Source organism: Diabrotica virgifera, chromosome 6 (genome assembly GCF_917563875.1).
Source record: "Diabrotica virgifera virgifera chromosome 6, PGI_DIABVI_V3a".
Classification (NCBI taxonomy): domain Eukaryota; kingdom Metazoa; phylum Arthropoda; class Insecta; order Coleoptera; family Chrysomelidae; genus Diabrotica; species Diabrotica virgifera.
Genome location: NC_065448.1, coordinates 40,163,987 through 40,191,029, shown reverse-complemented (window position 1 = coordinate 40,191,029; position 27,043 = coordinate 40,163,987). Strand labels below are relative to the sequence as shown.

Sequence of the window (27,043 nt, the reverse complement as noted above, 5' to 3'; positions counted from 1 at the left end):
TTCTCTAAGAGACAATTTAACGTCTGGAACATCTTCAAAATTAAGAAAATTCTCTTTGCATTCTCTTATTTGATTTCTTGAAAAAAGTGTGTTTATTGTTCCGTATTTCGTACCAACTCTATATAAACCGTCAGTTGTTTTATCTTGTATGTTACCCAAAATATTTCGAGCATCTCCTTCGGCTCTATCAAAGCTGGGGATAGGTATTGTTACAGTTTTTTAAATAATTAGAATTTATTTACACCATAACAAATGAGAAAATTATTTAACATTATATTAAATTAAAAGTAGATACCACAGAATTGTAAGAATTTAGTATACACTCCCAATATTTCCAATAACCTTCTTTTTTTAATGAAATTTTATTTGAGCTGTTAATATTGTGAGGTAGGAAATTTTGTGTTGTACGTTTCCTACTCTGAATCTGTCAAAATGTGTCTGAGTTGAGTGAACGGAGTTTGATTATTATTTCCACGTAATTTGGTTTGACCAAGTATATGGTCAAACCAAAGAAAAGTTACATGCATGCGTTGTGCACAGACAGAAAAATTAAAATAGATAAAGGAAAGACGATTGAAGGTCTTCATGCCCAGGCTAATGCTATGAAACAATTAAGTGAAAAAAATGTCCACCAATTTCGATCGGAAAAACTGTAACAATACATATCCCCAGCTTTGATAGAACCAAAGGAGATGCTCGAAATATTTTGGGTATCAAACAAGATAAAATCATACTTTTTTCAAGAAATGCAAAGAAAATTTTCTTAATTTAGAGGATGTTCCAGATGTTAAGCTGTCTCTAAGATAAATTAGTACAAAAGATTCTAAATTTGCAAGACCAGGCAAAATGCTACTGTAATAATAAGTGCCACTCTAAATGCCATAATACCTTAACATGTGAGAATAAACACAATTTTTTTGAAGTTATATTTCTTTAGGCACGAGGGTGAATTTTTACATTCCCTGGCGCATGCGCACACCGACAGTATGTTGTTAGTTGCTAATGCCTGGTTGTACCAACAGATCTTAAGCTCCAGCTTAGCTAAGCTCTACTTATAGGTAGATAGGGCCTCCTTGAGTATCACTTACGTTGCACCATAATTTTAGATTCTTACCTTATTATCAATTATATCTATTATTATACTATGGTATTCTTATTGTAATATATTATAATTATATTATATTAATTCTTATGATATTCTCGACTTAAGCTTAAGATCTGTTGGTGCAACCGGGCATAAATGATCCAAGTTATGTATGTATCAGAGCAACTAAGGTTTGAAAATAATATATTAGTGTTTTTAGTAAATATATTTATTATAATTTTTGTGTCTTTGGATTTGTCTTCCTTGGGAGTATCTTAGATAATAAGTATTTTAAACATTTTTATATTTAATACTTCACTTGATCTATTTATCACCGTCGTTTATAATTACGTCCCAGAAGCCCTAAAAACAAAACCCTGATGGGTTATTGGTAGAGCATTCGACTACATAACGCGAAGGTCCCGGGTTCAAATCCTGACACGGACGATTGTTATCCTTTTTTTTTAATTTTTGATGTTGTTTTAATAAAAATTTTTTGAAAGTGGTAATATCAAAATTAGTTTATTAATAAAATAAAATACAAATAAACTTTTAAGTATCTTTATCTTTATTTCGTTGATATCATATAATAGAAGTATAACTTCTTACGTGCGTACAAAGTACACACACATTCTTTTTATTTTAAAAACAATACAATTTTTAAAACAAAATAATAAACATTAAAATTAAAAAATGACGTTTTATAACCCAAATCTAACAAATTACGACATTTTAATAGCTGATCGGGGTTTGACTAGTCAAACCCCGATTTCATAAAATTAAACTTCGACCTTTGCCTGACCAACTTAGTATCTCCTAGGTTTGACTAGTCAAAGGCCGAAACTGTAATTTATTTCGGGCTTTGACTAAGACCGTCAGTCAGACCTGAGGATTGCCTAGTCAAACCTAGGAGTGCCTGAAATTCGGGCTTTGACTATAACATCTATACTGGGCTTAAATTCCTCCTATACTGTGCTTACTAGCGTCTAGACAGCATACCAACAAATCAGGCAGATCGGTATCGATTCATACAAATTAGATTTTTCGATCACATCGAAAAGTATCAACAATCGAATCGTATTTAATATTATTTATTTACTCTTTTAGATCTAACCTAAACCTATGTAACCTTTTTTTTTTCAGTCAGTAAATACAATAATTATTTTTTTATTTATGTATTTACTTGTGTTTATTTATCTATGTCATAAATGATAACATAATTCATTTTTTTTAATATGGATATGGAGTGCCCAACTTGTTGCAAAAGAATACAAAGCGGTAGTAAGAGAAACTTGATGAAAAAAGTAATTGAAACCAAAAATAATAATAGTAACTATCATTAACTTAATTTTAACTGTTAAACTAACAACTCAAAATGTTCTATCAAAAAACCAAAGAACAAAACATCAGTTGTAAACTATACACAAGTCGCATTAAAAATAAAAAGAAGACATTAAAAATAAAGAAGGAAGAGTTATTGAAGAAGTAAAATATAATGTCAGTTTAATATTATGTCAGAGGAATAATTTCAAAAACTACTATTAAACAAGAAAAAATAGAAGATGTGGACCAATAATGTGGAAATAGACGATCCCGCCAGAGATGAAATTATTAATGAAATCATGATGCAACAAAGCAAAGGTAAAGATATTATAGCAAAGAATAATATGCAAATATGAAGACAAAAAAACATGTCACAAACTGATACACAAGTAAGGCAATACCAGAGAATGTAACAATTCTAGAGGTAGCTCTTCTCAATATGTCCTATAAAGTGCAATCAACTATTATATAAAAAAAGATGCAATACACAGAACAAAACAAGTAGTGGAAAAATCATATGATTACCAAATAGGGCTTTTAATCGACTCTCATTTGTTTCGAGCCTCTGTCATATGTTGTATAATATTCATGTATACTTACATATAGTCCGTCCGCTATAACTTTTCCCATGGGGTACGATTCATTTTCAATCAAATTAAGTCAAAACACAAATTGAAACGAACGTCGATGTGTACATACATTTTGTATACTGTATACTATATACTACAAACATCGCCGTATGTTTCACTTTCTGTTTTGACTTAATTTGATTGAAAATGAATCGTACCGCATGCGAAAAGTTATAGCGGACGGACTATACAGTGCGTCCATAAAGTAACGCATAAATTCATTATTTCGTAAACTGGCGATATTAAGGAAAAATCCCGAAACAGGTCGATTTTTATTTTTAAATTCCGATTTTTTGGCATATATATCATACCAGTGACGTCATCCATCTGGGCATGATGACGTAATCGATGTTTTTTTAAATGAGAATAGGGGTCATGTGATAGCTCATTTGAAAGGGTATTCAATTCTCTATTCACTAATATAAACATTAACATATGTATTTTTACAAGGTGTTCAAAAACCCTTTTTTTATTAAAATATTTGAGACAAAAAGAAGAATGTATGTAATTTATTTAATTCAAAATACGTTTTACTGTTATCAGAAAACAGGAAATAAATGTTTATTTGACAAATAAATATTGTTTTTCGCTTAAATTCAATGTTAAAGCTGCCACCCACCTGTCTCTTGGCAGTTTGAACATTTCGTTTAAACGAAAATCAATGTTTGTTTGTCAAATAAAATTTTTTTCCCTTTATTGACAGTAGTAAAATGCAATTTGAATTAAAATAAATTACATATTTTCTTCTTTTTGTTTCACTTATTTTAATTAAAAAAATGTTTTTTGAACACCCTGTATAAATAATTATATTAATGTTTATATTATTTGATAGAGAATTGAACACCCTTTCAAATGAGCTGTCACATGACCCCTGTTCCCATTTAAAAAAATCATCGATTACGTTATCACGCCCAGATGGATGACGTCATTAGCATGATATATATGCCAAAAAATCGTAATTTAAAAATAAAAATCGACCTATTTCGGGATTTTTCCGTAAAGTCGCCGGTTTACGATATAACGAATTTATGCGTTACTTTATGGACGCACTGTATATCTGTATACCTACAGTGATGAGCACACTAATAACCGCAAAAGATGAAAAACATAATACATTGTGAAACAAAAAGAGATCAAACTAGTGGAGGTGGAAATTATCGTTATAGACATATAAATAAGTAAGGGGTCGTCCATTAATCACGTGATGTTTTTTTGGCATTTTTTAACCCCCCCTCCCCCTTGGTGATACATGGAGAGGTTTAAGACCACCTATATCACGTGTATTGTGACATTTCGTAATTTTTTTTTAACCCCTCCTCGCCCACTTTCGAGCCTCACGTGATTAATGGACATTACATTACATTTCATAGTTTCTCACCTTTAGACATCTGTGACAGGAGTATTTTATAAAATTCTACTGTCACAGTAACAGTTGTCATACACCTCTGATACGTCAAAAGGTTTGAAACTATGTAATGTAATGTTAATTTATACGTTTATAACGATAATTTCCACCTCCACTAGTTTCATCTTTTTTTGCTTCACAATGGATTATGTCTTCAATATTTTGCGTTATTTTGCCAGTTATTAGCGTGCTCATCACTGTATAATTCATATATTTTACGGTTTGTTAAACTCAGACACAACTGGCTAGTGATTTTAGTAGGTAATTTTTTTGTTTTTTGCAAATTTTGCCAAAATTGGGAAAATTACTAACTAGTACTTAGTTATTAACTATTTAATAATTATTATTTTTTGCCAATTTTGCCGAATTGGCAAAATTACCTACTAAAATCACTAGCCAGTTTTGTCGAACCGACTATATACATGGTAGGGGAGCCCAAGCGGGGATTTTTGCAGTTACTCGAGCGCGTCAGATTAGCATATGGGAGAAACCTGGTACCATGCAGATGTACCTCTACCATATATTGGCTCTTAACACAGGGGAGTTCGTTAAGGGGGGCCCGAAAAAAAAAATCTATCCTTAAAAAAACTCGAAATTGTCAGATTAAGATAAGGTAAGTTAAGTATATGCAAAAGAGTGTATATCTCAAAAATCTGACGATTTGAGCGGGGCGTAAGGAAATGGGTGAGTCCCAAAGTTTCACAAGAAAAAAACGAATATTTCGCGAAATGAATGACAGATCGAAAAACTAAAAAATATGTGCCCAATATTTTTTAAAAATCTATCGAATGATACCAAACACGACTTCCCACGGAGAGGGGTGGGGGGTAAATTTAATATTTTAAATACGAATCCCGCGATATTTCGCGAAATGAACATCAGATCGAAAAACTGTAAAATACACTTATTCAATATTTTTGAAAAATCTATCGAATGGTACTAAACACGACCCCCCATTGATGTGTGGTGGGGGGTTACTTTAAAATCTTAAATAGGAGCTCTCATTTTTTATTGCAGATTTGGATTCCTTACGTAAAAATACGTAACTTTTATTCGAAACATTTTTTCGAATTATGGACAGATGGCGTTATAATCGGAAAAAACGATTGTTGGAAATGGAAAATTAAATTAAAAAATGGCAAGCGCCCACTAAAATGGAAAACTTTACTCAACTTTTTTTGGTTTTAGGACCTACTCTTCACAACCCAATAGGTCCCCAAAGCGCTCGAGTGACTGCACATTTAGCATACTTTGCTCCCCTACCACAGATTGTACAACATATGACAGGAGCTCGAAACAAACGAGAATCGATGAAAAGCATGTATGGGAAAAGTAGCCAAACCATGAATGGGTCAAATAGGGATATTCACTATCAAACTGCAATAAGATGAAAAGCCTAACAAACAGTGTCCTCTTCTGGTCATATAGTTATAATAGCGAAGAGGAGAGATATGATGGCAAAAATGTTGCAAGAAGTATGTTCCGAAGAAGCAATAATTTGACTTATACACAATAAATGTGAATTGATAAGGATATTCAAAATAAAATAATAAAAATAGGAAGTATGGAATTTCAAACATTTATTATATACAGTATGTCCCTGTAAGTTGTATCCATATGGAAAACTTTTTTATTATTAATTTTACGAAAAAAAGTTATTCTTCATCAAAAGCTCTGCATGGTCCAAAAACCAAGATTTAACCATCAGATATAAAATTTTATGAATATTATACGAGGTATGTCAAAAAGTTTGAATTTCACTCAAGAGTAAAATAGCTTTATTGTTCACAATATTGAAAATTGTTATTATGAAAAGTTGTTTGGAATTAAAAACTATATTCTAATATGCAATTACATCCTTCTAATTGAAATTTTTTTTTTTTGAAAAATTATGGATCATCATTCTCTTTGCCTTATCCCTATGCGGGGTCGGCTTCCCTAATTGCATTTCTCCACACAATTCTATCTTGGGCCATATCAATGTTAATCCCCTTTACCAACATGTCCTGCCTTATCGTCTCCCCCCAGCTCTTCTTTGGTCTTCCTCTCCTACTCCTTCCAGGAATCTGCACTTCAGCTATTCTTAGTATTGGGTGGTTAACGTCTCGACGTTGAACATGACCAAACCATCTTAACCTATGCTCTCTCATTTTGGCATCAATTGGTGCCACACCTAGACTTCCCCTAATATACTCATTTCTAATTTTATCCTTCTTTGTCACTCCACTCATCCATCTAAGCATTCTCATTTCCGCCACATGCATTCGCTGTTCCTCTTTCTTTTTCACTGCCCAACATTCAGTTCCGTACATCATAGCTGGTCTTATGGCTGTTTTATAGAATTTTCCCTTCAGCTTCATTGGAATTTTTCTGTCACACAACACACCACTCGCTTCTTTCCACTTCATCCATCCAGCCCTAATTCTACTGCATGTATCTCCATCTATTTCTCCATTACTCTGTAATACCGATCCTAGGTACTTAAAACTATTGCTTTTTACAATCATTTCACCATCCAAAGATACCATTTTATTTGTAGTAGCTCCATCTTTAAATGAACATTCCAAATACTCTGTTTTTGTCCTACTAAGTTTTAAACCTTTTTCCTCCAGAGCTTGTCTCCACTGTTCCAGTTTTTGTTCTAAGTCTCTTTCACTATTTCCTACTAACACGACATCATCAGCATACATTAAGCACCATGGAATGTTACCCTGTATTTTCGCTGTTATCTGGTCCAAAACTAATGAGAATAAATACGGACTAAGCACAGAACCTTGATGCAATCCTACTTTCACATGAAATTTATCAGTCTCTCCCACACCTGTCCTAACACTAGTCGTTACTCCCTCATACATATCCCTCACAATCTTTACATATTCACCAGGGACTCCTTTCTTATTGAGTGCCCACCACAGAATCTCTCGAGGAACTCTATCATATGCTTTCTCAAGATCAATGAATACCATATGAGCGTTTGTTTCTTTACTCCTGTATTTTTCCATCAACTGCCTTATAATGAAAATTGCATCTGTTGTTGATCTACCCTGCATAAAGCCAAATTGATTCTCGGATATTTCGGTTTCTTCACGTATCCGTCTATCAATTACTCTTTCCCATATTTTCATGGTGTGGCTAAGCAGTTTTATAGCCCTGTAGTTTGTACATTGTTGTATATCTCCCTTGTTTTTGTAAACAGGTACCAGTATACTGCTTCTCCATTCGTCTGGCATTTGTCCAACTTCCATAATTCTATTAAATAGACCTGCTAGCCACCTTGTTCCTGTCTCTCCCAATGCTCTCCATACTTCCCCAGGAATATCATCTGGTCCTACCGCTTTTCCTTTCTTTATTTTTTGAAGCGCTTGAGCCACTTCCTTGTTGGTTATTTTGGTGACCATTGCTGCTACTGTCTCCGTTGACTCTACAGGCTGTCTGTCAAATTCTTCATTTAATAAGCTGTCAAAGTACTTTCTCCATCTCTTTTTGACATCCCTTTCGTGAACTAGTATTTTATTATTTTCATCTCGGATACATCTAATCTGATTAAAATCTTTTGCTTTCTTTGCTAACTAGCATTATTTTCAGTTATTTCAATTCTGATAACTCTTTTAGTATTAACTTTACGATAAAAAGTGATTCTTAATAAAAAGTTCTGCATGGTCTGAGACCTAAAATACAACCATCTTATGTCACATTTTATCAATTTTATACAAGGTATGTCAAAAAATATGAATTTGGCTCAAGAATATTTATTTTTCACAATATCGAAAATTATTATTGTGAAAAGTTATTAAGAATTAAAAACCATGTTTCAGGATGTAATTACATCCTTCTAATTGAAATATTTTGAACTATAAAGGTACTTTACTTTTGATCTAAATTTATCTTTTTTTACATACCTCGTATAAAATTGACATAAGATGGTTGTATTTTAGGTTTTAGAGTATTTTAGACCATGCAGAACTTTTTATCAAGAATCACTTTTTTCGTAAAATTAATAATAAAAGAGACATTAGAATTAAAATTACTGAAAATAATGTTAGTTATCCATAATTTTTCAAAAAAAAAATTTTCAATTAGAAGGATGTAATTGCATATTAGAATATAGTTTTTAATTCCAAACAACTTTTCATAATAGCAATTTTCAATATTGTGAAAAATAAAGCTACTTTAGTCTTGAGTGAAATTCAAACTTTTTGACATACCTCGTATAATATTCATAAAATTTGATAACTGATGGTTGAATCATGCTTAGGTTTGGGACCATGCAGAGCTTTTTATGAAGAATAACTTTTTTTCGTAAAATTAATAATAAAAAAGTTTTCCATATGGATACAACTTACAGGGACATACTGTATATGTGTGTATAATTATTTGTTGAGTCATTTTAAGTTTTATAAGAGGAACAGTGCCCTATGCCTTTTCTAGATCAACACAAAGAAGTACAGTAAAACCTCTGTTAACCGAAACGGCTGACAGTTTCAATAAATTCGTCAATAAAATGTAAATTTTTATCACAAAACGCAAACAATTCGATGTTAATTTGTCATCATCACCAACACTGTTTTCATACAACTAAGGAACGCAATTAAATATACAACACATTACGAAATGACCTCATTTTTAATACCTACATAGTATTTTTTTAATACCAACTTTGACCAAGAATATTATGTAATTTGATACAAGAAGAATACAAAAAACAATGTTATTTTTAACCGAAATTCTTGTTATTGGAAACAGCCTACCTCCCAATTATTTCGGTTAATGGAAGTTTTACTAGGAAGTGATCCGCTGTATACCTGCCTGTATTCCTTGATGATGTAGCTCGATAGGTATCATACTTATTTTATCTCTATTAAACCTTAGATTAATGAATAAATCTATGTATTAAACCAAGTAAACAGTATCTTAACCATATGTATAGGTATACTGTTCTCTCTCAAAAATATGATGCATCTTATTTTAATTTCATAAATGGTATTTTGAAAATTCTTATAATAACTACCTGATATGTTAATTCAATTTCTATAGTTTTATTGTAATTTTCCTAGAAAACAGTTACTTTTTAAATAAACCTTTTTTATTTTTCTTAAAGATGTTTTTTGTAGCATTCTATTTTTTTATGAGAATGCTGTGAATAAGCCATCATGTGTTTATTTGCATGTATGATGTGTCATTTTGACTATACTTGATTCAATTCTATTTACCAAGGAATTTTTTTAATTCTTACACACTTATACTTACTGCATCACTAGTTGTACTCACTCAATGTGTACCAAACAATCTTCCCATGTGCCATATCGTATGCTTTTTCGAAATCACTCAGATATTTCATTTCTATACACTGCTATATATTATTCCCTTTTAAATTGTTATACCCTCACTAATAAGTGATTAATATGACTCTGTCACAGTATATAGAGGTTCCCTCTTTATACTGTGACTCTGTTAACAGTATTTTGTTTTTATGTTAATAAAGCTGAGATTAATTTTATTTTTGTTTTACTTTTTATTAAATCCTGTACTAAAATAAATTACTTAAAATAATTATTATTACAGTAAACATTTAAATCAACTTTCGTAGATTTAATATAAATAATAAAGATAATAAAAAATAAAAAATTAATATAATGAAAAACAAATGAAAATTTGGTATTTATTTAATACAGTCGTAAACACAAAATAAGACTAATTTACAAATGAAAAAATATCATTAACTGACAATGTTTAAAACACCATTATGCTCAATTTTGATAATGTGGTCAGTAATATTAAGCCTAATTTTATTTGTTAAAATACAGTTAAATTCATGTTTTTCAAAACAGTTACTGAAATGGTGAATGGAAGGAACTAGGTATACAAATCTGATCTAATAACTGGACTATAATGTACAATAAGAGCCCTAAAATTAATATTATGGAATCTTTTTGTAATAAAAGTGTACTTGGTAGATTTTTTAAAGTAGGTTATCATTAGAGAGCGGAATATATGCAACACAACATTAAAAAATATGCGCATATATATGCATTACTTTTACTACAAATATGCAGGTATTTTTTCTAAATTTGTCTAAATATGCAAATGCATATTAAAAATACTCAAAAATAAAACAATATATTAAATATAAACATTTATGTTTAAAAAATTCAACCTACATTTATGTTTAATACATATTTATTTTTCACATAAAAACAAATGAAATGACACACAAAAACTGATATTATAATTAAATTAAGAATCTAAATTATAGTATGAATTTATAATCAAATATTTTTCAAAATTTTCAACTAGCAACTTTTGCCTTCTATCACTAAAAACGTGTTTGGACACAGAAAAAGTTTGTTCTACATCTACTGATGTTATATTATAAGCAGTAAACTAATTTGCCAAGTCGTAAGATCTTCAGAAAAGTTGCCTTCAAAAATACGTACATCTTTCCTCAAACAATCGAAGCCCTCATTTTTTTCTAAAACATTTTTTAATTTATTTCTAATTGTAATCCCTGTATTTCCGGGAATTTTTTGACAATGAGCAGAAAAAGTGTAACAAGATTAACCGAATCACTTAATTGTAAATTCCTTTGTTCTAATGACAATGACTTTATTAGATCTGGTAAAAAACTAAAATTAACTTTTATGAACATAAGGTCTTTAGCAATTTGTACGTTACTTAAAAGCTCTTGACTTTCAGTTACACACTGCAAGTCATTTTGAATATCTAACACAACGTCTTTTATGGCATCAAAATGATTTGCGTAGAAAATTGCTGCTTTGATCCATGTTCCCCATGTTGTAATTACGGGCTCTGGAGGCAAGTTTACACCTGATAATTTTTCTTTATACATTTGCACACGTAAAGGTGCTTTCAAAAATACTTTTTTAACGTTTGAAATTAATTTATTGACTAAATCAAATTCACCTCTAAGAACTTCTGCTACTCTGTTTATGCCATGTAAAAGACAAGTGACGTGTGAATATTTGAGTAAAATATTTTCAAATTTTGTCCTACTTTTACCATATACGGAGCGGCATCTGATAAAAATATTAAAAAATGTTCACTTTTTATTTCTGTTGGCAAAATCATACAATGCATTCACATTGCCCTTTCTTAGCGTTGCCTCGTTAGGAATATTGAAGTTACAGTATTTTTGCAAAAATTGCCTAAAATGTATATTTTGTAATTTTTTTAACGGAATGTTTGCTCCAACAAAGCTTTACACAGGTCTTGATTAAACAAACGTTTTTCTTTTTCTGATTCATCTTGATCTTGAACATTTTGAAGAGATGTATGAATGGACTGCTGAACGGGTCCTAATGCAATCTTTTTTAGCTTCAACTTATGAGTAGCAGTTTTTGAATGTTGGTCGACTTGAAACTTCTTCTCACAGAAAATCTGTAAAAGAAAAAAACTATTCAAGCACCAAAAAGAAATCAATTTTCATACGAGAAGCTGAAGAACAAAAGCGGAATTGTCTACAATTTGATGGATTTTTGTATTTTGATGCTTCTCTCTATGTCCGTCTTTATAGAAGTAAAAGCGAATTTGTCGAATAAAAACACTCTTTCCAGAAAAATTTCTTTTGTGGGACATGATGCTTTTGTTTGTCAGTTCCTCATTTAAAAAATGATATGTGAAAATGAATGTATCTTACGATTTTGGAACAGGCCTTGCAAAATACTTTGTCTCCACTTAGCTTTAACTCGGGAAAACACTTAATCAAGCCCTTATTTGAATGGTAGACATATTTAAATTTAATATATACCAATCACTTCAAAAACACTAAATACGATACAACGTTTACTTTAAACAAATGTTGGCCGGAAACTGACAAAATAAATATTAGACCCTTAAAAGCTGGTAGGTACCTACGACTTGCTACGCTAATAAAATAATATTTTTCTGGGAACACCCATAATTGTTAAATTCAGGTAGTAATGGGAAAGTCCAGATAGATAATAATGAGCGATAGATAGATAAATAACGAGCTCGTTCATATCGAAGTTATAAAATTCCAACTAAGAGAGGAAAATTTTAAACTTTTATATAATTTATTTTTAAAATATGCAAAATAAATCGTGTTTAGCTTAAATATGCAATGTTGTGTTCGTTGTCTGAAAATATGCAATATATGCATCTATATGCACTTTGCATATATTCCGCTCTCTAGTTATCATAGAATATGCACTTGCATTTTTCCTTTCTCCAGTTATTAGTGCACAAATTTACTTAGTGTTTTCATATTTTCATTCTACCTCAATCTAAAATCCTACAAGTTTAAAAACATTAGATACAAATAGATTATAAGAGACAACTGAATACCTGTTGGAAGAAATTTCACTGCTTTTTAGGCAATGCATTTTTATCTAAAATGCATAATCTAATGTGTTGCAACTAATTTAAATAATGTTAGTTCTTCCATTTATTTATGTCACAATTACAATTACTACCATTAATTTAATTTAGGTTATGTTATTGTTTTTTGCCTTGTCTAAGGTTTTTTGTTTTCCCGATGACATAACCAGCACTCCGAGCTACTAAATTCAATTCGATTGTATCGATCTGAATTTGATATCGATACTGAATCGCCTGATTTGTAGGTATGCTGCCTAGACGCAAGTTACTGTGCTTTAGTCATGTGATTGCGCCAGGGGCGCCGTGTCGTGGTTTATAATTTTATCATATTAAGTTAAAACATGTACAAGTAGATTGGCTATGCAAAATTGCAATAAACCGATATTTATTACTAATTTAACTCTCTCTCTCTCTCTCTCTCTCTCTCTCTCTCTCTCTCTCTCTCTCTCTTTCTCTCTCTTTCTCTCTCTTTCTCTCTCTCTTGCCGTTTTTCCATTATAGGGGAGTCAATATAGAACGAAAACAGACATTGGGTGCGTTCGGACGGCCACAGCGGCTGGACAGCTGAGCCAGCAGTAGCTGTCAGACGTCACCGCTAGAAGTCAGCCGCTGAGAGATTTACTAAGCTTTCCCTATCACGGCTGCATCCAACCACTCAGCCGATTTCTGCTGACAGTCAGCCGCTATGGTCGTCCGAACGCACAAAATTCAAACAAGCTTTTATTTTTCTAAAACTTTTTTTGTTAATTTACATACATATTGAAGTTTGAAGTAAAGAGTTCTACTCACAGATTTTGCCGCTAATTGTTTATTAATTGTTTAAACCATAACAATTGATTTATGTAAATAATTTTAAAAATATCGTTGAATTCATCATTTTACTTTGATCAAATATGTTTCTATTTTGTTTTTGATTATGCTGAATCCGATTATGGTATTACAATTTGAAAATTCTTATACAGAAGCTCTTATTCAGGATGTCTGCGTAGCTAGGAACCATATGGGAATTTTTTTATTATCAATTTTACGAAAATAAGTTATTCTTCATAAAATCCTCTGCATAGTCTAAAATCTAAAACTCAACCATCAGATATCCTATTTGATCAATTTTATACGAGGTATGTCAAAAATATGAATTTCGTTAAAGAGTAAAGTACCTGTATATTCCAGAATATCAAAAATTGTTACTATGAAAAGTTGTTTGGACTTAAAAACTATGTTTTAATATACAATTACATCCTTCTAATTAATTATTTTTTCAATTTATTCTTAAATTTTTCCATAATATTTTCGAAAGCAGGTTCCAGATGTGATGAAGCAACTTTCAGCAGTGCGAAAAGGTATTCATTAGTCAATCGGTTTCTGATTGAGTTTTCCCACGATTTCATGGTCGAAAACATTGTTCGCATACACCAGACCAGACTACGCAAAAATCGCCACAATTTTCTGGGAGTAAGAAATCATCTTTGGGAACTCAGCTTTCGGCAGTGCTCTATAAAAATCTAGATTTGTGGAATTCACGATCAATTGCTTTAAATGGGTACTGAAATTCATTTCAATAATTTTCAACTGCAATTCTGCAGATACATTTTCAGGATCTACATTAAACTGTATCGAGAAAACATCTAGCGATGATTGAATTAAATTTTGTGTGAAGTTTTTTTTATATCTAACTGAATTCTTTTAGTTTGCTCTCACTCACTGGTGATATGGATTTTAAACGCGAAAAGTGAGTTAAATCGTTCTTCGCTATGCAGTTATGCCACAGAAACAGCTGAGTTTTAAATGATATCAGACAACCTCAAGTCTAATCTATAAATTGGTTCTTTCCTTGCAATTTTTTATTACCGTGTTCCAGGAAATGGTAAAATTCAAACCATTTGTCTGTTTTATTCTTGTATTTCCTCTTTTAAATTCCAAATCCGTTCAAATGCAGATCCACAACACAACTTAACCATCTTACTTTCGTGTTGTAAAGAAATTCAGAATAATCTGTGTCGACTTCAATCAGAAATTCTTGGAATTTTCGGTGTACCAAGCTCTGAGATCGAATCGTACTTATTAGGTTTAAAATCACATAACATACATGGTACTAAAATCACATAACATACATGTAGTACATTTTTTAACGGTACAATATTGCAAAACCTCTAAATTTTAAAGGACCGCTTGGATTGATATGAAATTTGGCATACACATAGCTAACAAGCCAAAGAAAAAAACTGATATTGTACCGATATGTGCTTTTGCCCTGGGGGTCCTTTTCACCCCCTCTTGGGGGTGAAAAAGTATTCGTCCAAAATAAGTCCAGAAATTGATAAACTGACTAATTTTAAGTAACTTTTGTTCTATAGAGTGTTTTCACTAAGTCAATACTTTTCGAGTTATTTGTCAGTGAATATGTTCATATTTTCAACAAAATAATCACGCTTTTAGACGATTTTTTGGAAATAACTCAAATAGTAAATATTTTGTCAAAAAACATTCCTAGCAAAAATATAGCCTGTAAAAAATTAAAAAAATGGTGTATATTTCACGTTTCTATACCTAGTACAAGCAGAGTTATAGCTAATTAAAAATATGTTCATATTCGTCAAATTCCAAATGGAATAATTTAACGTGAAATAACCAAAAATTAAGCAAATTTCGGGGAAAACTCATTTCAACTTATTTAAAGTGTGTAAAAAAAGCTTCATTTTTGTTTTATAAAAAAAATTTATAGCATCAAAAGTAAACAAGTTACGCTCAAAATAAAGTTAGTCCCTTTTCTTTTGGTAAAAAAATCGGGAAAATCACCCCCTAAATAGTATCTCAAATGAACTTCACGTTCGTTACGACTTCACAAGTTTCTTGACTCGTGTGTGTATTGTTTATATGATATGTAAGTTTCATCGGTTCAAAGTCCTTATTTTTGAAAGGGCTGTAGTTAAAAGGGGTTGAACGAGTCACTGATCACGAATGTATGCAAATTTAGAAACACCAAATCTTAATCAATTTTTGTCTAACAGAAAAACAAAAATATATATGATATTCAAAAAAGCAAAGCTGACTTTTTTTGTTTTTCGAGATTTTTGGTATCTCTAACAATTTTTAAGTTATTTCGATAAAAAGCATATTTTTCAAACTTAAATTTTTTTAAAAATTTATTTTAGAACCAAATTTTTTCCAAAATAAGCACTTTGAATAGATGAAACTTACAGATATATAAGATCATATAAACACAACATAAGTAAAATAATTTGTGGAGCGGTAACGATAAATTTCATTTAAGTTGCTAATTAGGGGGTGGTCTTTGCGATTTTTTTTCCCAAAACAAAAGGGACCAACTTTATTTTGAGCATAACTTTCTTAAATTTAAAGCTAGAAACTTTTTATAAAATCAGAAATAAAGCTTTCTTAAAACACTTTAAAAAAGTTAAAATGGGTTTTCCCCAAGAAGTGCTTAATTTTTTGGATATTTCACTTCGAAGTATTCTATTTGAAATTTGGTGAATATGAATATATTTTTCATTGGCTATAACTCTGGTTTTACGAGGTCCAGAGACCTAACGCGGACATCATTTTTTTTACTTTTTACAGGCTATATTTTAACTTAGAACGTTTTTTTCGACAAAATACTTATTTGTATTGTGAGTTATTTGCGAAAAACCGTCTAAAAATGGAGTTATTTTGTTGAAAAATGAACATATTCACTCGCAAATAACTCAAAAAGTGTTGACTTGGCGAAAAAGCTCTATAAAACCAAAGTTACTTAAAATTAGTCAGTTTCTCCATTTCGGGACTTCTTTTGGATTTATCTTTTTTCACTCCCAATAGGGGGTGAAAGTCACCGCCAGGGGAAAAGCACACATCGGTACAATATCACTTTTTTTCTTTGACATGTAAGCTATGCGTATGCCAAATTTCATGTCAATCCAAGCGGTTCTTTAAAATTTAGAGCAAAAACCGTGAAAGAATGGACTAATGGGTAATAACTAAGTATTGCAGTTTTAAAAGGATTTCCAGGTGGATCATATAATAGTCCTAATAAACCTCTAAATTTTAAAGATTAGCTTGGATTGACATGTAATTTGGCATACACATAGCTAAAAAGTCAAAGAAAAAAAGTGATATTGTGCTGATATGTGCTTTTGCCCTGGGGGTGGTTTTCACCCTTTCTTGGGGGTGAAAAAATATTCGTCCAAACAAAGTCAGGAAATGGATAAACTGGCTAATTTTAAGTGACTTTTGTTCTATAGAGTTTTTTCACTAAGTCAATACTTTTCGAGTTATTTGGCAGTGAATATGTTAATTTTTTCAACAAAATAACCACGCTTTTAGACGGTTTTTCGAAAATAACTCAAGTACTAAGTATTTTGTCCAAAAAACATTCTTAGCAAAAATATATCCTGTAAAAAATTTTAAAAAATGGTGTATATATCACGTCTCTACACCTAGTAGAAGCAGAGTTATAACTAATGAAAAATAGGTTCATATTCGTCAAATTCAAAAAGGAACACTTTAACGTGAAATAACCAAAAATGAAGCAAATTTCGGGAAAAACTCATTACAACTTATTTAAAGTGTTTAAAAAAAGCTTCAGTTTTGCTTTATAAAAAAAATTCTAGCATCAAAATTAAACAAGTTACGCTCAAAATAAAGTTAGTCCCCTTTGGTTTTGGTAAAAAAATCGAGAAAATCACCCCCTAATTAGTATCTTAAATTAACTTAATCGTTACGACTTCACAAGTTTCTTGACTCGTGTATATATTGTTTATATGATCTGTAAGTTTCATCGGTTCAAAGTCCTTATTATTGAAAGGGCTGTAGTTAAAAGGGGTTGAACGAGTCACTGATCACGAATGTATGCAAATTTAGAAACACCAAATCTCAATCAATTTTTGTCTAACAGAAAAACAAAAAAATACATGATATTCAGAAAAGCAAATCTGACATTTCTTGTTTTTCGAGATTTTTGGTATCTCTAACAATTTTTAAGATATTTTGAAAAAAAGCACATTTTTCAAAATTTTAATTTTTAAAAATTTTATTTTGAAACCAATTTTTTTCAAAAATAAGTACTTTTAATCGATGAAACTTACAGATCATATAAACACAACATAAGTAAAATAATTTGTGGAGCGGTAGCGATTAATTTCATTTAAGTTGCTAATTAGGGGGTGGTCTTCCCGATTTTTTTTGCAAAAACAAAAGGGACCAACTTTGTTTTGAGCGTAACTTGCTCAAATTTAATGCTAGAAACTTTTTGTAAAAACAGAAATAAAGCTTTCTTTAAATACTTTAAAAAAGTTTAAATGGGTTTTTCCCAAAAAGTGCTTAATTTTTTGGATATTTCACGTCGAAATATTCTATTTGAAATTTGGTGAATATGAATATATTTTTCATTGACTATAACTCTGGTTATACGAGATCCAGAGACCTAACGTGTACACCATTTTTTTTACTTTTTTATAGGCTATATTTTTGCTAAGAATATTTTTTTCGACAAAATACTTACTTTTTGAGTTATTTGCGAAAAACCGTCTAAAAATGTGGTTATTTTGTTGAAAAATGAACATATTCACTCGCAAATAACTCGAAAAGTGTTGACTTGGCGAAAAAGCTCTATAGAACAAAAGTTACTTAAAATTAGTCAGTTTACCCATTTCCGGACTTATTTTGGACATATATTTTTTCACCCCCTAGAGGGGGTGAGAGTCACCCCCAGGGCAAAAGCACACATCGGCACAATATCACTTTTTCTCTTTGACATGTAAGCTATACGTATGCCAAATTCCATGTCAATCCAAGCGGTTCTTTAAAATTTAGAGCAAAAACCGTGAAAGAATGGACTATAATGTAAAAATACAACATCGCGATTAGGATTCTGGTTTCGAAAGGGGACCCCATATACCTACTATTCATGTCGGATCAAATACTTTCGCGGGCCGCAGTTGGCCCGCGGGCCGTACTTTGCCCATGACTGTACTAGAGGGTAAAATGAGCCTAATTCCAAATTTTTTGTACAAATCGATGCTGGACGAAAATATTGCGAGGTTTTTCCATTTTTCAGCTTCATTTCCTGGCCTATATGTTCAAATCATGATAAGTAGTAGTTGCAACGGTCAAAACAAAGAGACGCACAGCCATCAAAAAAGCACGTGAGATTATACTCGTATAGTCAACATTTACTGAATCGATCCAGGAATAGTCAACTCAAACTAGTAAAAGTTGAATTAAATTTTTCAAATCAACTTTTACTGCTCGTTTTAGTTGGAGTTGACTCGAACTAGGAATAATAGTCAACTCTAACTGAGAATCAACTTGATCTGTAGCAGATATACCATCTATCAATGGAGTTTCAGCAACTTCCGTTTTGCAGACGTAATAATAACGGGTAACAACAATGATTTACAGAACGTAATGAAATGTCATACTGAACGCTGTCACGAGTACGGACTGAAGATGAATTTGAAGATGAAAACTGAATGCATGATCATGACTAAATCAGCATACGTAAACATCCAATTGACTATTGAAGATACTGTAATTTAAAGTGTGGATAACTACAAATTTGTACTTATGAACATGGATAACATCAAATGTAGACCAAACCAAAGAAATTAAGACACGTATCACCTTTATTGTCGCGATATAAGGTTAGAACTACGCCTAAAGATGCTTCGTTGTTACGTGTTCTCTACTCTTCTTTGTGGCTTGGAATCGTGAACATTTAAACAAGTCCATTTGAATAAGTTGGCCGCCTTTTAATTTTGGTGTTACAGAAGAATCCTACGAATATCATGGATTCACAGAATATCAAACGTGCAACTAGAAGGATAGGAAATAAACCGGAAATAATAATAACTATCAAAAGACGAAAACTTGAGTACTTGGGACATGTGATGAGACGGCAAAATATTCATTATTACAACTTATTATGCAAGGCAAAATCCGAGGAAAGAGAAATGTGGGAAGACGAAAAACATCCTGGCTTAAGAACTTACGGGAATGGTTCGAATGCAGTAGTGCAGAGCTATTTAGAGCGGCAGTCAACAAGGTCCGCATTTCCATGATGATTTCCAACCGTCGATAGAACATGGAACTTAAAGAAGAAGAAGAAACTTGTTAATATCTTAACGGTGTCTAGTCGGACAAACTTAGATGTATGGGAACACTGGAACAGGAGAAGTTTTAATTGTGGAACAGGTTAAAAATTTGGAACGTCATACTATGAAAACGTCACATGTATTTTGTCGGACAGAACTTCCAATTGATTTGTTACCCTTTAATTAAACTTTCGTGCAAAAATCAGACTAGTATTTTTCACCAACTGTGCATTTTAATACGTGGGACACGTAGAATATGTCAAATGACAGGAATTATGACAGGTGATAAATAGCAGTCTGATTTTTGCATGAAAGTTTAATGAAAGAGTAACAAATCAATTGGAAGATCTGTCCGACAAAATAAATAGGACGTTTTCGTAGTCTGACGTTTCAAATTTTTAACCCGTTCCACAATTAAAACTTACCCTGTTCCAGTGTTCCCATACATCAAACTTGCGACTAGACACCGTTAAGCTATTAACAAATTTTCATCTTGCTATTAATCAACTTTTTTTGGTACGCGGGATACAGGCCTATATACAGTGTGTGTGTGTGTGTTTAGATTTATGACCTTGGTTTGAACCAATTGGCCAGCTCAAATTTTTTTTTTTTTTTTTTATTTTCATAGACACAATTTCCTAATTTTAACTGACATACATTATATTTTAATAATCACAAACATATATTACATACATTACATTAAAAATACATACTAATAAAACACTATTACTAAATACTTATACTAAACCACTAATTGATATTAACTTTTTTTTTTTTTCTTTCGCGCTAAGACCTAAACCCGATTCATCCTCGCGGAGGTTTAGGCCTTCTTTGTGATTTTTTTGTTTTTTTTTTGTTTTTTTTTTGTTTTTTTTTTTATTTTGTTTTTTTTTTTTGTTTGTATATACAGTGTGCCAATGTTTGTAAGAAGGGTGACTTTGGCGTCATAAATAAAAAATATAGAAGCTACAGATTCGATTTTAGAAAAATGTTTATAGAATGTTTTTTGTGTAAAATTTTCTGACTTTTGCAATGGTCAAGACCGTTTTTTTCTAAGATTTATATTTTTGTAGGTATTAAAAAAAACTAATCTCGCAGTTCATTTGTTTAATAAAAAATGAAGCACACACTTCTTGGGTAGAACTTTTGATAATATGTTGTTTATTAAATATTTCTTGATTGATTTTTCTCTATCTTATTTGATTTTTTTCGTAAGTAAAAACTCAATTGACTACCCTATTCAGCTTGTAAGCAAATTATTTTCTTTATTTATAACAATTCAGATAAAATAATCAACACCTGCTTTTTGGCTTTTTATTTAGAAGTGTAATTCTCGAGATATTAAACCATCATCATTCTCTTTGCCTTATTTCTATGCGGGGTCGGCTTCCCTAATTGCATTTCTCCACACAATTCTATCTTGAGTAATATCAATGTCAATCCCCTTTACCAACATGTCCTGCCTTATCGTCTCCCCCAGGTCTTCTTTGGCCTTCCTCTCCTACTCCTTCCAGGGATCTGCACTTCAGCTATTCTTCGTACAGGGTGATTAACGTCTCGACGATGAACATGACCAAACCGTCTTAACCTATGCTCTCTCATTTTGGCATTAATTGGTGCCACACCTAGACTTCCCCTAATATACTCATTTCTAATTTTATCCTTCTTTGTCACTCCACTCATCCATCTAAGCAACATTCAGTTCCGTACATCATAGCCGGTCTTATGTCTGTTTTATAGAATTTTCCCTAGCTTCATTGGAATTTTTCTGTCACACAACACACCACTCGCTTCTTTTCACTTCATCCATCCAGCTCTCATTCTACTGCATGCATCTCCATCTATTTCTCCATTACTCTGTAATACCGATCCCAGTTACTTAAAACTATTGCTTTTTACAATCAGTTCACCATCCAAAGGTACCATTTTATTTGTAGTAACTCCATCTTTAAATGAACATTCCAAATACTCTGTTTTTGTCCTACTAAGTTTTAAACATTTTTCCTCCAGAGCTTGCCTCCACTGTTCCAGTTTTTGTTCTAAGTCTCTTTCACTATTTCCTACTAACACGACATCATCAGCATACATTAAGCACCATGGAATGTTACCCTGTAGTTTCGCTGTGATCTGGTCCAAAACTAATGAGAATAAATACGGACTAAGCACAGAGCCTTGGTGCAATCCTACTTTCACATGAAATTTATCAGTCTCTCCCACACCTGTCCTAACACTAGTCGTTACTCCCTCATACATATCCCTCACAATCTTTACATATTCACCAGGGACTCCTTTCTTATTGAGTGCCCACCACAGAATCTCGCGAGGAACTCTATCATATGCTTTCTCAAGATCAATGAATACCATATGAGCGTTTGTTTCTTTACTCCTGTATTTTTCCATCAACTGCCTTATAATGAAAATTGCATCTGTTGTTGATCTGCCCTGCATAAAGCCAAATTGATTCTCGGATATTTCGGTCTCTTCACGTATATGTCTATCAATTACTCTTTCCCATATTTTCATGGTGTGGCTAAGCAGTTTTATAGCCCTGTAGTTTGTACATTGTATATCTCCCTTGTTTTTGTAAACAGGTACTAGTATACTGCTTCTCCATTCGTCTGGCATTTGTCCAACTTCCATAATTCTATTAAATAGACCTGCTAGCCACCTTGTTCCTGTCTCTCCCAATGCTCTCCATACTTCCCCAGGAATATCATCTGGTCTTACCGCTTTTCCTTTCTTTATTTTTTGAAGCGCTTGAGCCACTTCCTCGTTTGTTTCTTTGGTGACCATTGCTGCTACTGTCTCCGTTGACTCTACAGTCTGTCTGTCAAATTCTTCATTTAATAAGCTGTCAAAGTACTTTCTCTATCTCTTTTTGACATCCCTTTCGTGAACTAGTATTTTATTATTTTCATCTCGGATACATCTAATCTGATTAAAATCTTTTGCTTTATTTGCTCTCTGTTTGGCTATTTTATATATCTTCGTTTCGCCTTCCCTGGTATCAAGTTGATCGTATAGGTTTGACTACGCTTCTGCTTTGGCTTTTGCTACTACTACTTTCGCTTCCTTTTTCGCCACCATATAGTTTTGAAGATCTGTGTCGGATCTGGTTTCTGTCGGATCTGTGGTCGAGATATTAAACCATTTTCATTATTTTTATAGGGTGTCATAAAATATTTTTTAACAATTATCGCCATCTACCAATGATTGTCAAATAAATGTTACTTATTGTTCATGAGGAATGCAAATTTGCAGTAAAAAATGGAGGTTTCTACAATTGAGTCCAGGGTCCTTTACCCGTGAGTCATCATTTAAAGCATACGAAATAAGTAGGAATTTTACTAAACGCAACAGCAAGTGACAGTAAATATAGCTACTGCTCCGATCACGGGTTAAAATTTGACGTTATCAAATAAATAAAATGTCAAATGTAAGTTTTGCTTTACAATTTTGATTGCAGAATTACAGCTACATTTTAAGTAGCTTAATACATTCTTTTAATACCATTAGTGGTTAATAACAGAGGTGTAACCAGGATACTCCTAAGGGGGGGCTTACATCTACTTGAAGGTCTCTGGGGGTTTGGAATAATAATGGTGTTAAGCGTATAGAGCTCAAAGTACATCCAAAAGGGGGCTATAACCCCCAAAACCACCCCCTGGTTACGCCTATGGTTAATAAATAAACAATTTATAAAAAAATTTAATAAGATATTTTCTTTTTGTCATTTCCTTAATAAAACTTCCTTAACAGTATGATAGAATTGATTCAAAAAATGACATAACCCAGACATCCAAAGTGAAAGTTATTCTCCAACACCAAATTGTTCTATGTGGTCATATATTGTTCAGAAAAAAGTCACACCTTTTTGAGCGTCGGGTTTGGGGGGGAGAGGGGGGAGAAGTCGGTAAATTCGTAGTTTTTTAAGTTTTTCGTCAATATTTCTAAAACTATGAGGTTCAGCATGAACAACCTTTTATACAAAAATGTTGTACATTAAATTTGAAATAAAAAAGGTCCTATACAAAATCCTTCTAAAATGAACGGTTTCAAAGTTATGGAGGTAGTATATTATAATTGGTCCAAAAAAAGGCCTAACCCAGACATCCAAAATACAAGTTTTCCTCCAACACCAAATTGTTCTTTATGGTCCACATATTGTTCAGTAAAAAGTTACACCATTTTGAGCGTCCGGTTTGGGGGGGAGATAGGGGAGAAGTCGGTAAATTAGTAGTTTCTTTACGTTTTTCGTCAAAATTTCTAAAACTATGTTTAAGCGTAAACAATGTTCAATATAAAAACGTTCTACATAAACTTTAAAACAAAAATGGTCCTATTCATAATTGTTATAAAATCAACGGTTCCAGAGTTACGGAGGGTGAAATGTGGAGGTTTTCGATACTTTTTATATTTTTTGGGCAATTGATAATGATTTTGGGTGGTGAGGTTGACGTTTCTTCAAGGGCTTATCACTAACATACCATCGGCCACTGAAATAGTAAATCCTGTTAAAGAAAATTTCTTTCAATCAGTAAAACTATTATAAATTTCCCAAGATATATAAAAAGTATCGAAAACCTCCACTTTTCACCCTCCGTAACTCTGGAATCGTTGATTTTATAACAATTATGTATAGGAACTTTTTTGTTTTAAATTTGATGTAGAACATTTTTGTATAAAACATTGTTTACGCTAAAGCACATTTTTAGAAATATTGACGAAAAACATAAAAAAAACTACTAATTTACCGATTTTCCCCCATCTCCCCCCCCCCAAACCGGACTCTCAAAATGGTGTAACTTTTTACTGAACAATATCTGGACCATATAGAACAATTTGGTGTTAAAGGAAAACTTTTACTTTTAATGTCTGGGTTAGGCCTTTTCTGAACCAATTATAATATACTACCTCCGTAACTTTGGAACCGTTCATTTTAGAAGCATTATGCATAGGGCCTTTTTTGTTTCAAATTTAATGTAGAACATTTTTGTATAGAAGGTTGTTCATGCTAAACCGCATAGTTTTAGAAATATTGACGAAAAACTTAAAAAACTACGAATTTACCGACTTCGCCCCCCTCTATCCCCAAACCCGACGCTCAAAATGGTGTGACTTTTTTCTGAACATTATGTTGACCATATAGAACAATTTGGTGTTGGAGGATAACTTTCACTTTGGATGTCTGGGTTTGGATCTAGTTATACCATACTATAACAAAATAAAATACATTTACCATAAAATTTCAAACTCCAATATAAAATTAGTTGTGAAATAAACTGTTTGTGTAATATAAAAAAACTTCAAAATGCAAGAATTCGACAACAAACCAGCAAAAAATTCAATAGACTGACAGCCACAAAAGTAAACAAACCAGAAATGTCAATATACTGAAAATCTGAAAACATTCCTAAGCGTCGTTTTTTATACCTATCTCTTTTCAATATACTGAGACTAGAGAGTTAATAAAAATAACATGTGTTTTTACTTAATAACTGGCAGTCGCTGTTTTATCTTTAGGGCTTGTCTATATGAGGGCGGCTGACGCCGCGGTTAGCCGACGTTAGTATCGTATACATGAGAGGTCCCATTTCTTTACTAAATAGTAACTTACAACCGTCGCGGTTTGACGACGGATCGGTTGCATATTTTGTACGATTCCATTTGTTCCTTGGTAATTTGAACCGCGGCGGTTTGGTTTTCAGGTAAGCCGTGACGTCGACGTTGGCAAACCGCCCTCATGTGGACAAGCTGTTAGTTTCATGCGTGAAAGAGAATGATGCTAGATAAAAAGTATGTGTTTTATCTCGACTCGTATTAATGACTCCCGGGTAAAGAACCCTGGACAGTGGACTCAAGTGAATTTAAGATTCCAAAATTGCTCCCGCCCTACCCCATTGAGGGTCGTGTTTGCTGTTATTCGATAATTTTTTTAAAAATATTATATAATTTTAATTATATAACATATAGTATATACAATAATAAATATAATTTATTAAACATATTCAAATTCAAACTAATTCAAAAATAAAATATTTTTTCGTTACTTTGTAGAAATAAATACTATGTTAATATTCACATCGATGAATAGAAAATTAAATTACCTTTCAAACGATCTAGCATAACTCTATTTTTATTAAAGAAATCATCGATTACGTCATCACGCTCAGATGGATAACGTCACTAGTATGATATATAATTATGTCAAACAAAAGTCATAATTTAAAAATAAAAATAGGCTTGTTTCGGGATTTGTCTCAAAAGTTACATGTTCTCTAAAAATATGAAGTTATTCCATAATTTTTGCCCCTCCCTGTTTATATTATTTAACAATCTAAAACTATTGCGTTGGGAAATGATATTGAAATATAATTCATTGCCTAAAACTAGTACCACTGTTCTTTACCTAAACTTAAATTGATAACCTAACCAGCCATTAATTGCTAATATACAGAAAATCGAAATTTAAAACGAAGTATAACTATTCAGATATATTATAATTATCATGACTTTGGTGATAAAAAGGGAAAAAAATGCTAAAATATTTAGTCACAAAACTAATACAGTCAAACCCAGTTATTGGAATATCCTCGAGCCATACAAAAGTATTCCTATAACTGGAATATTCTAATAACCGATCATTGATGGCTAGTGGAAACGTTTTTGGACCTCAAATTTATATTCCTTATACCGGGATATTCATATAACCGGTATTCTAATAAGCGGCCTCGAATCAGAAAACGACAGCTACGTTTGTATTAAAAAATACATAAAAAGTTTGTTTCTTACCTTTTAATTGCAAATTTTTCTATTTTTACTCCATTTTCACACAGTCCGCTATAGATTGGCTGTAAATCTAAACATGTTACCTACTTGTGAAATCAAGAAAAACTAAAATGATTAACATTTTAAATAATAATGATAAAGTACAGACAGTTTTATCAAATTTTATCAATAGATAAATAAATATAGGAAAAGTCAAATAATAAGGAATGTACGTAACTTCCCCCTTGTTGCCATATTCTAAATTTGAAAAAATATATGGGGAATAATCAGATTATTTGACATGCCATTCCTTCTTCTTCTCTTCATTTGAATGGCCTTAGCTGCCAGGGCTATCCGGCCAGGATCCGTGAATATAGACTTGAATATTCAA

General features: G+C 32.0%; 1 protein-coding gene across 2 annotated transcripts in view; it reads right to left on the bottom strand.

Annotated features, from left to right (window-relative positions):
- The window catches only part of LOC114338408 (uncharacterized), a 35,981-nt gene extending 9,153 nt beyond the window's left edge, over positions 1-26,828 (bottom strand). The window contains exons 1-2 of one of the 2 annotated variants that reach the window (XR_007698497.1): positions 26,677-26,828; positions 10,073-11,836 (exon numbers count right to left, since the gene is read on the bottom strand). The gene's annotated coding sequence lies outside the window, so the exon portion shown is untranslated. Of the gene's footprint in view, positions 1-10,072; positions 11,837-26,676 lie in introns of those variants that run through there. The other variant, XM_050652731.1, reaches the window with a different exon arrangement.
- Between the last annotated feature and the right edge of the window lie 215 nt (positions 26,829-27,043).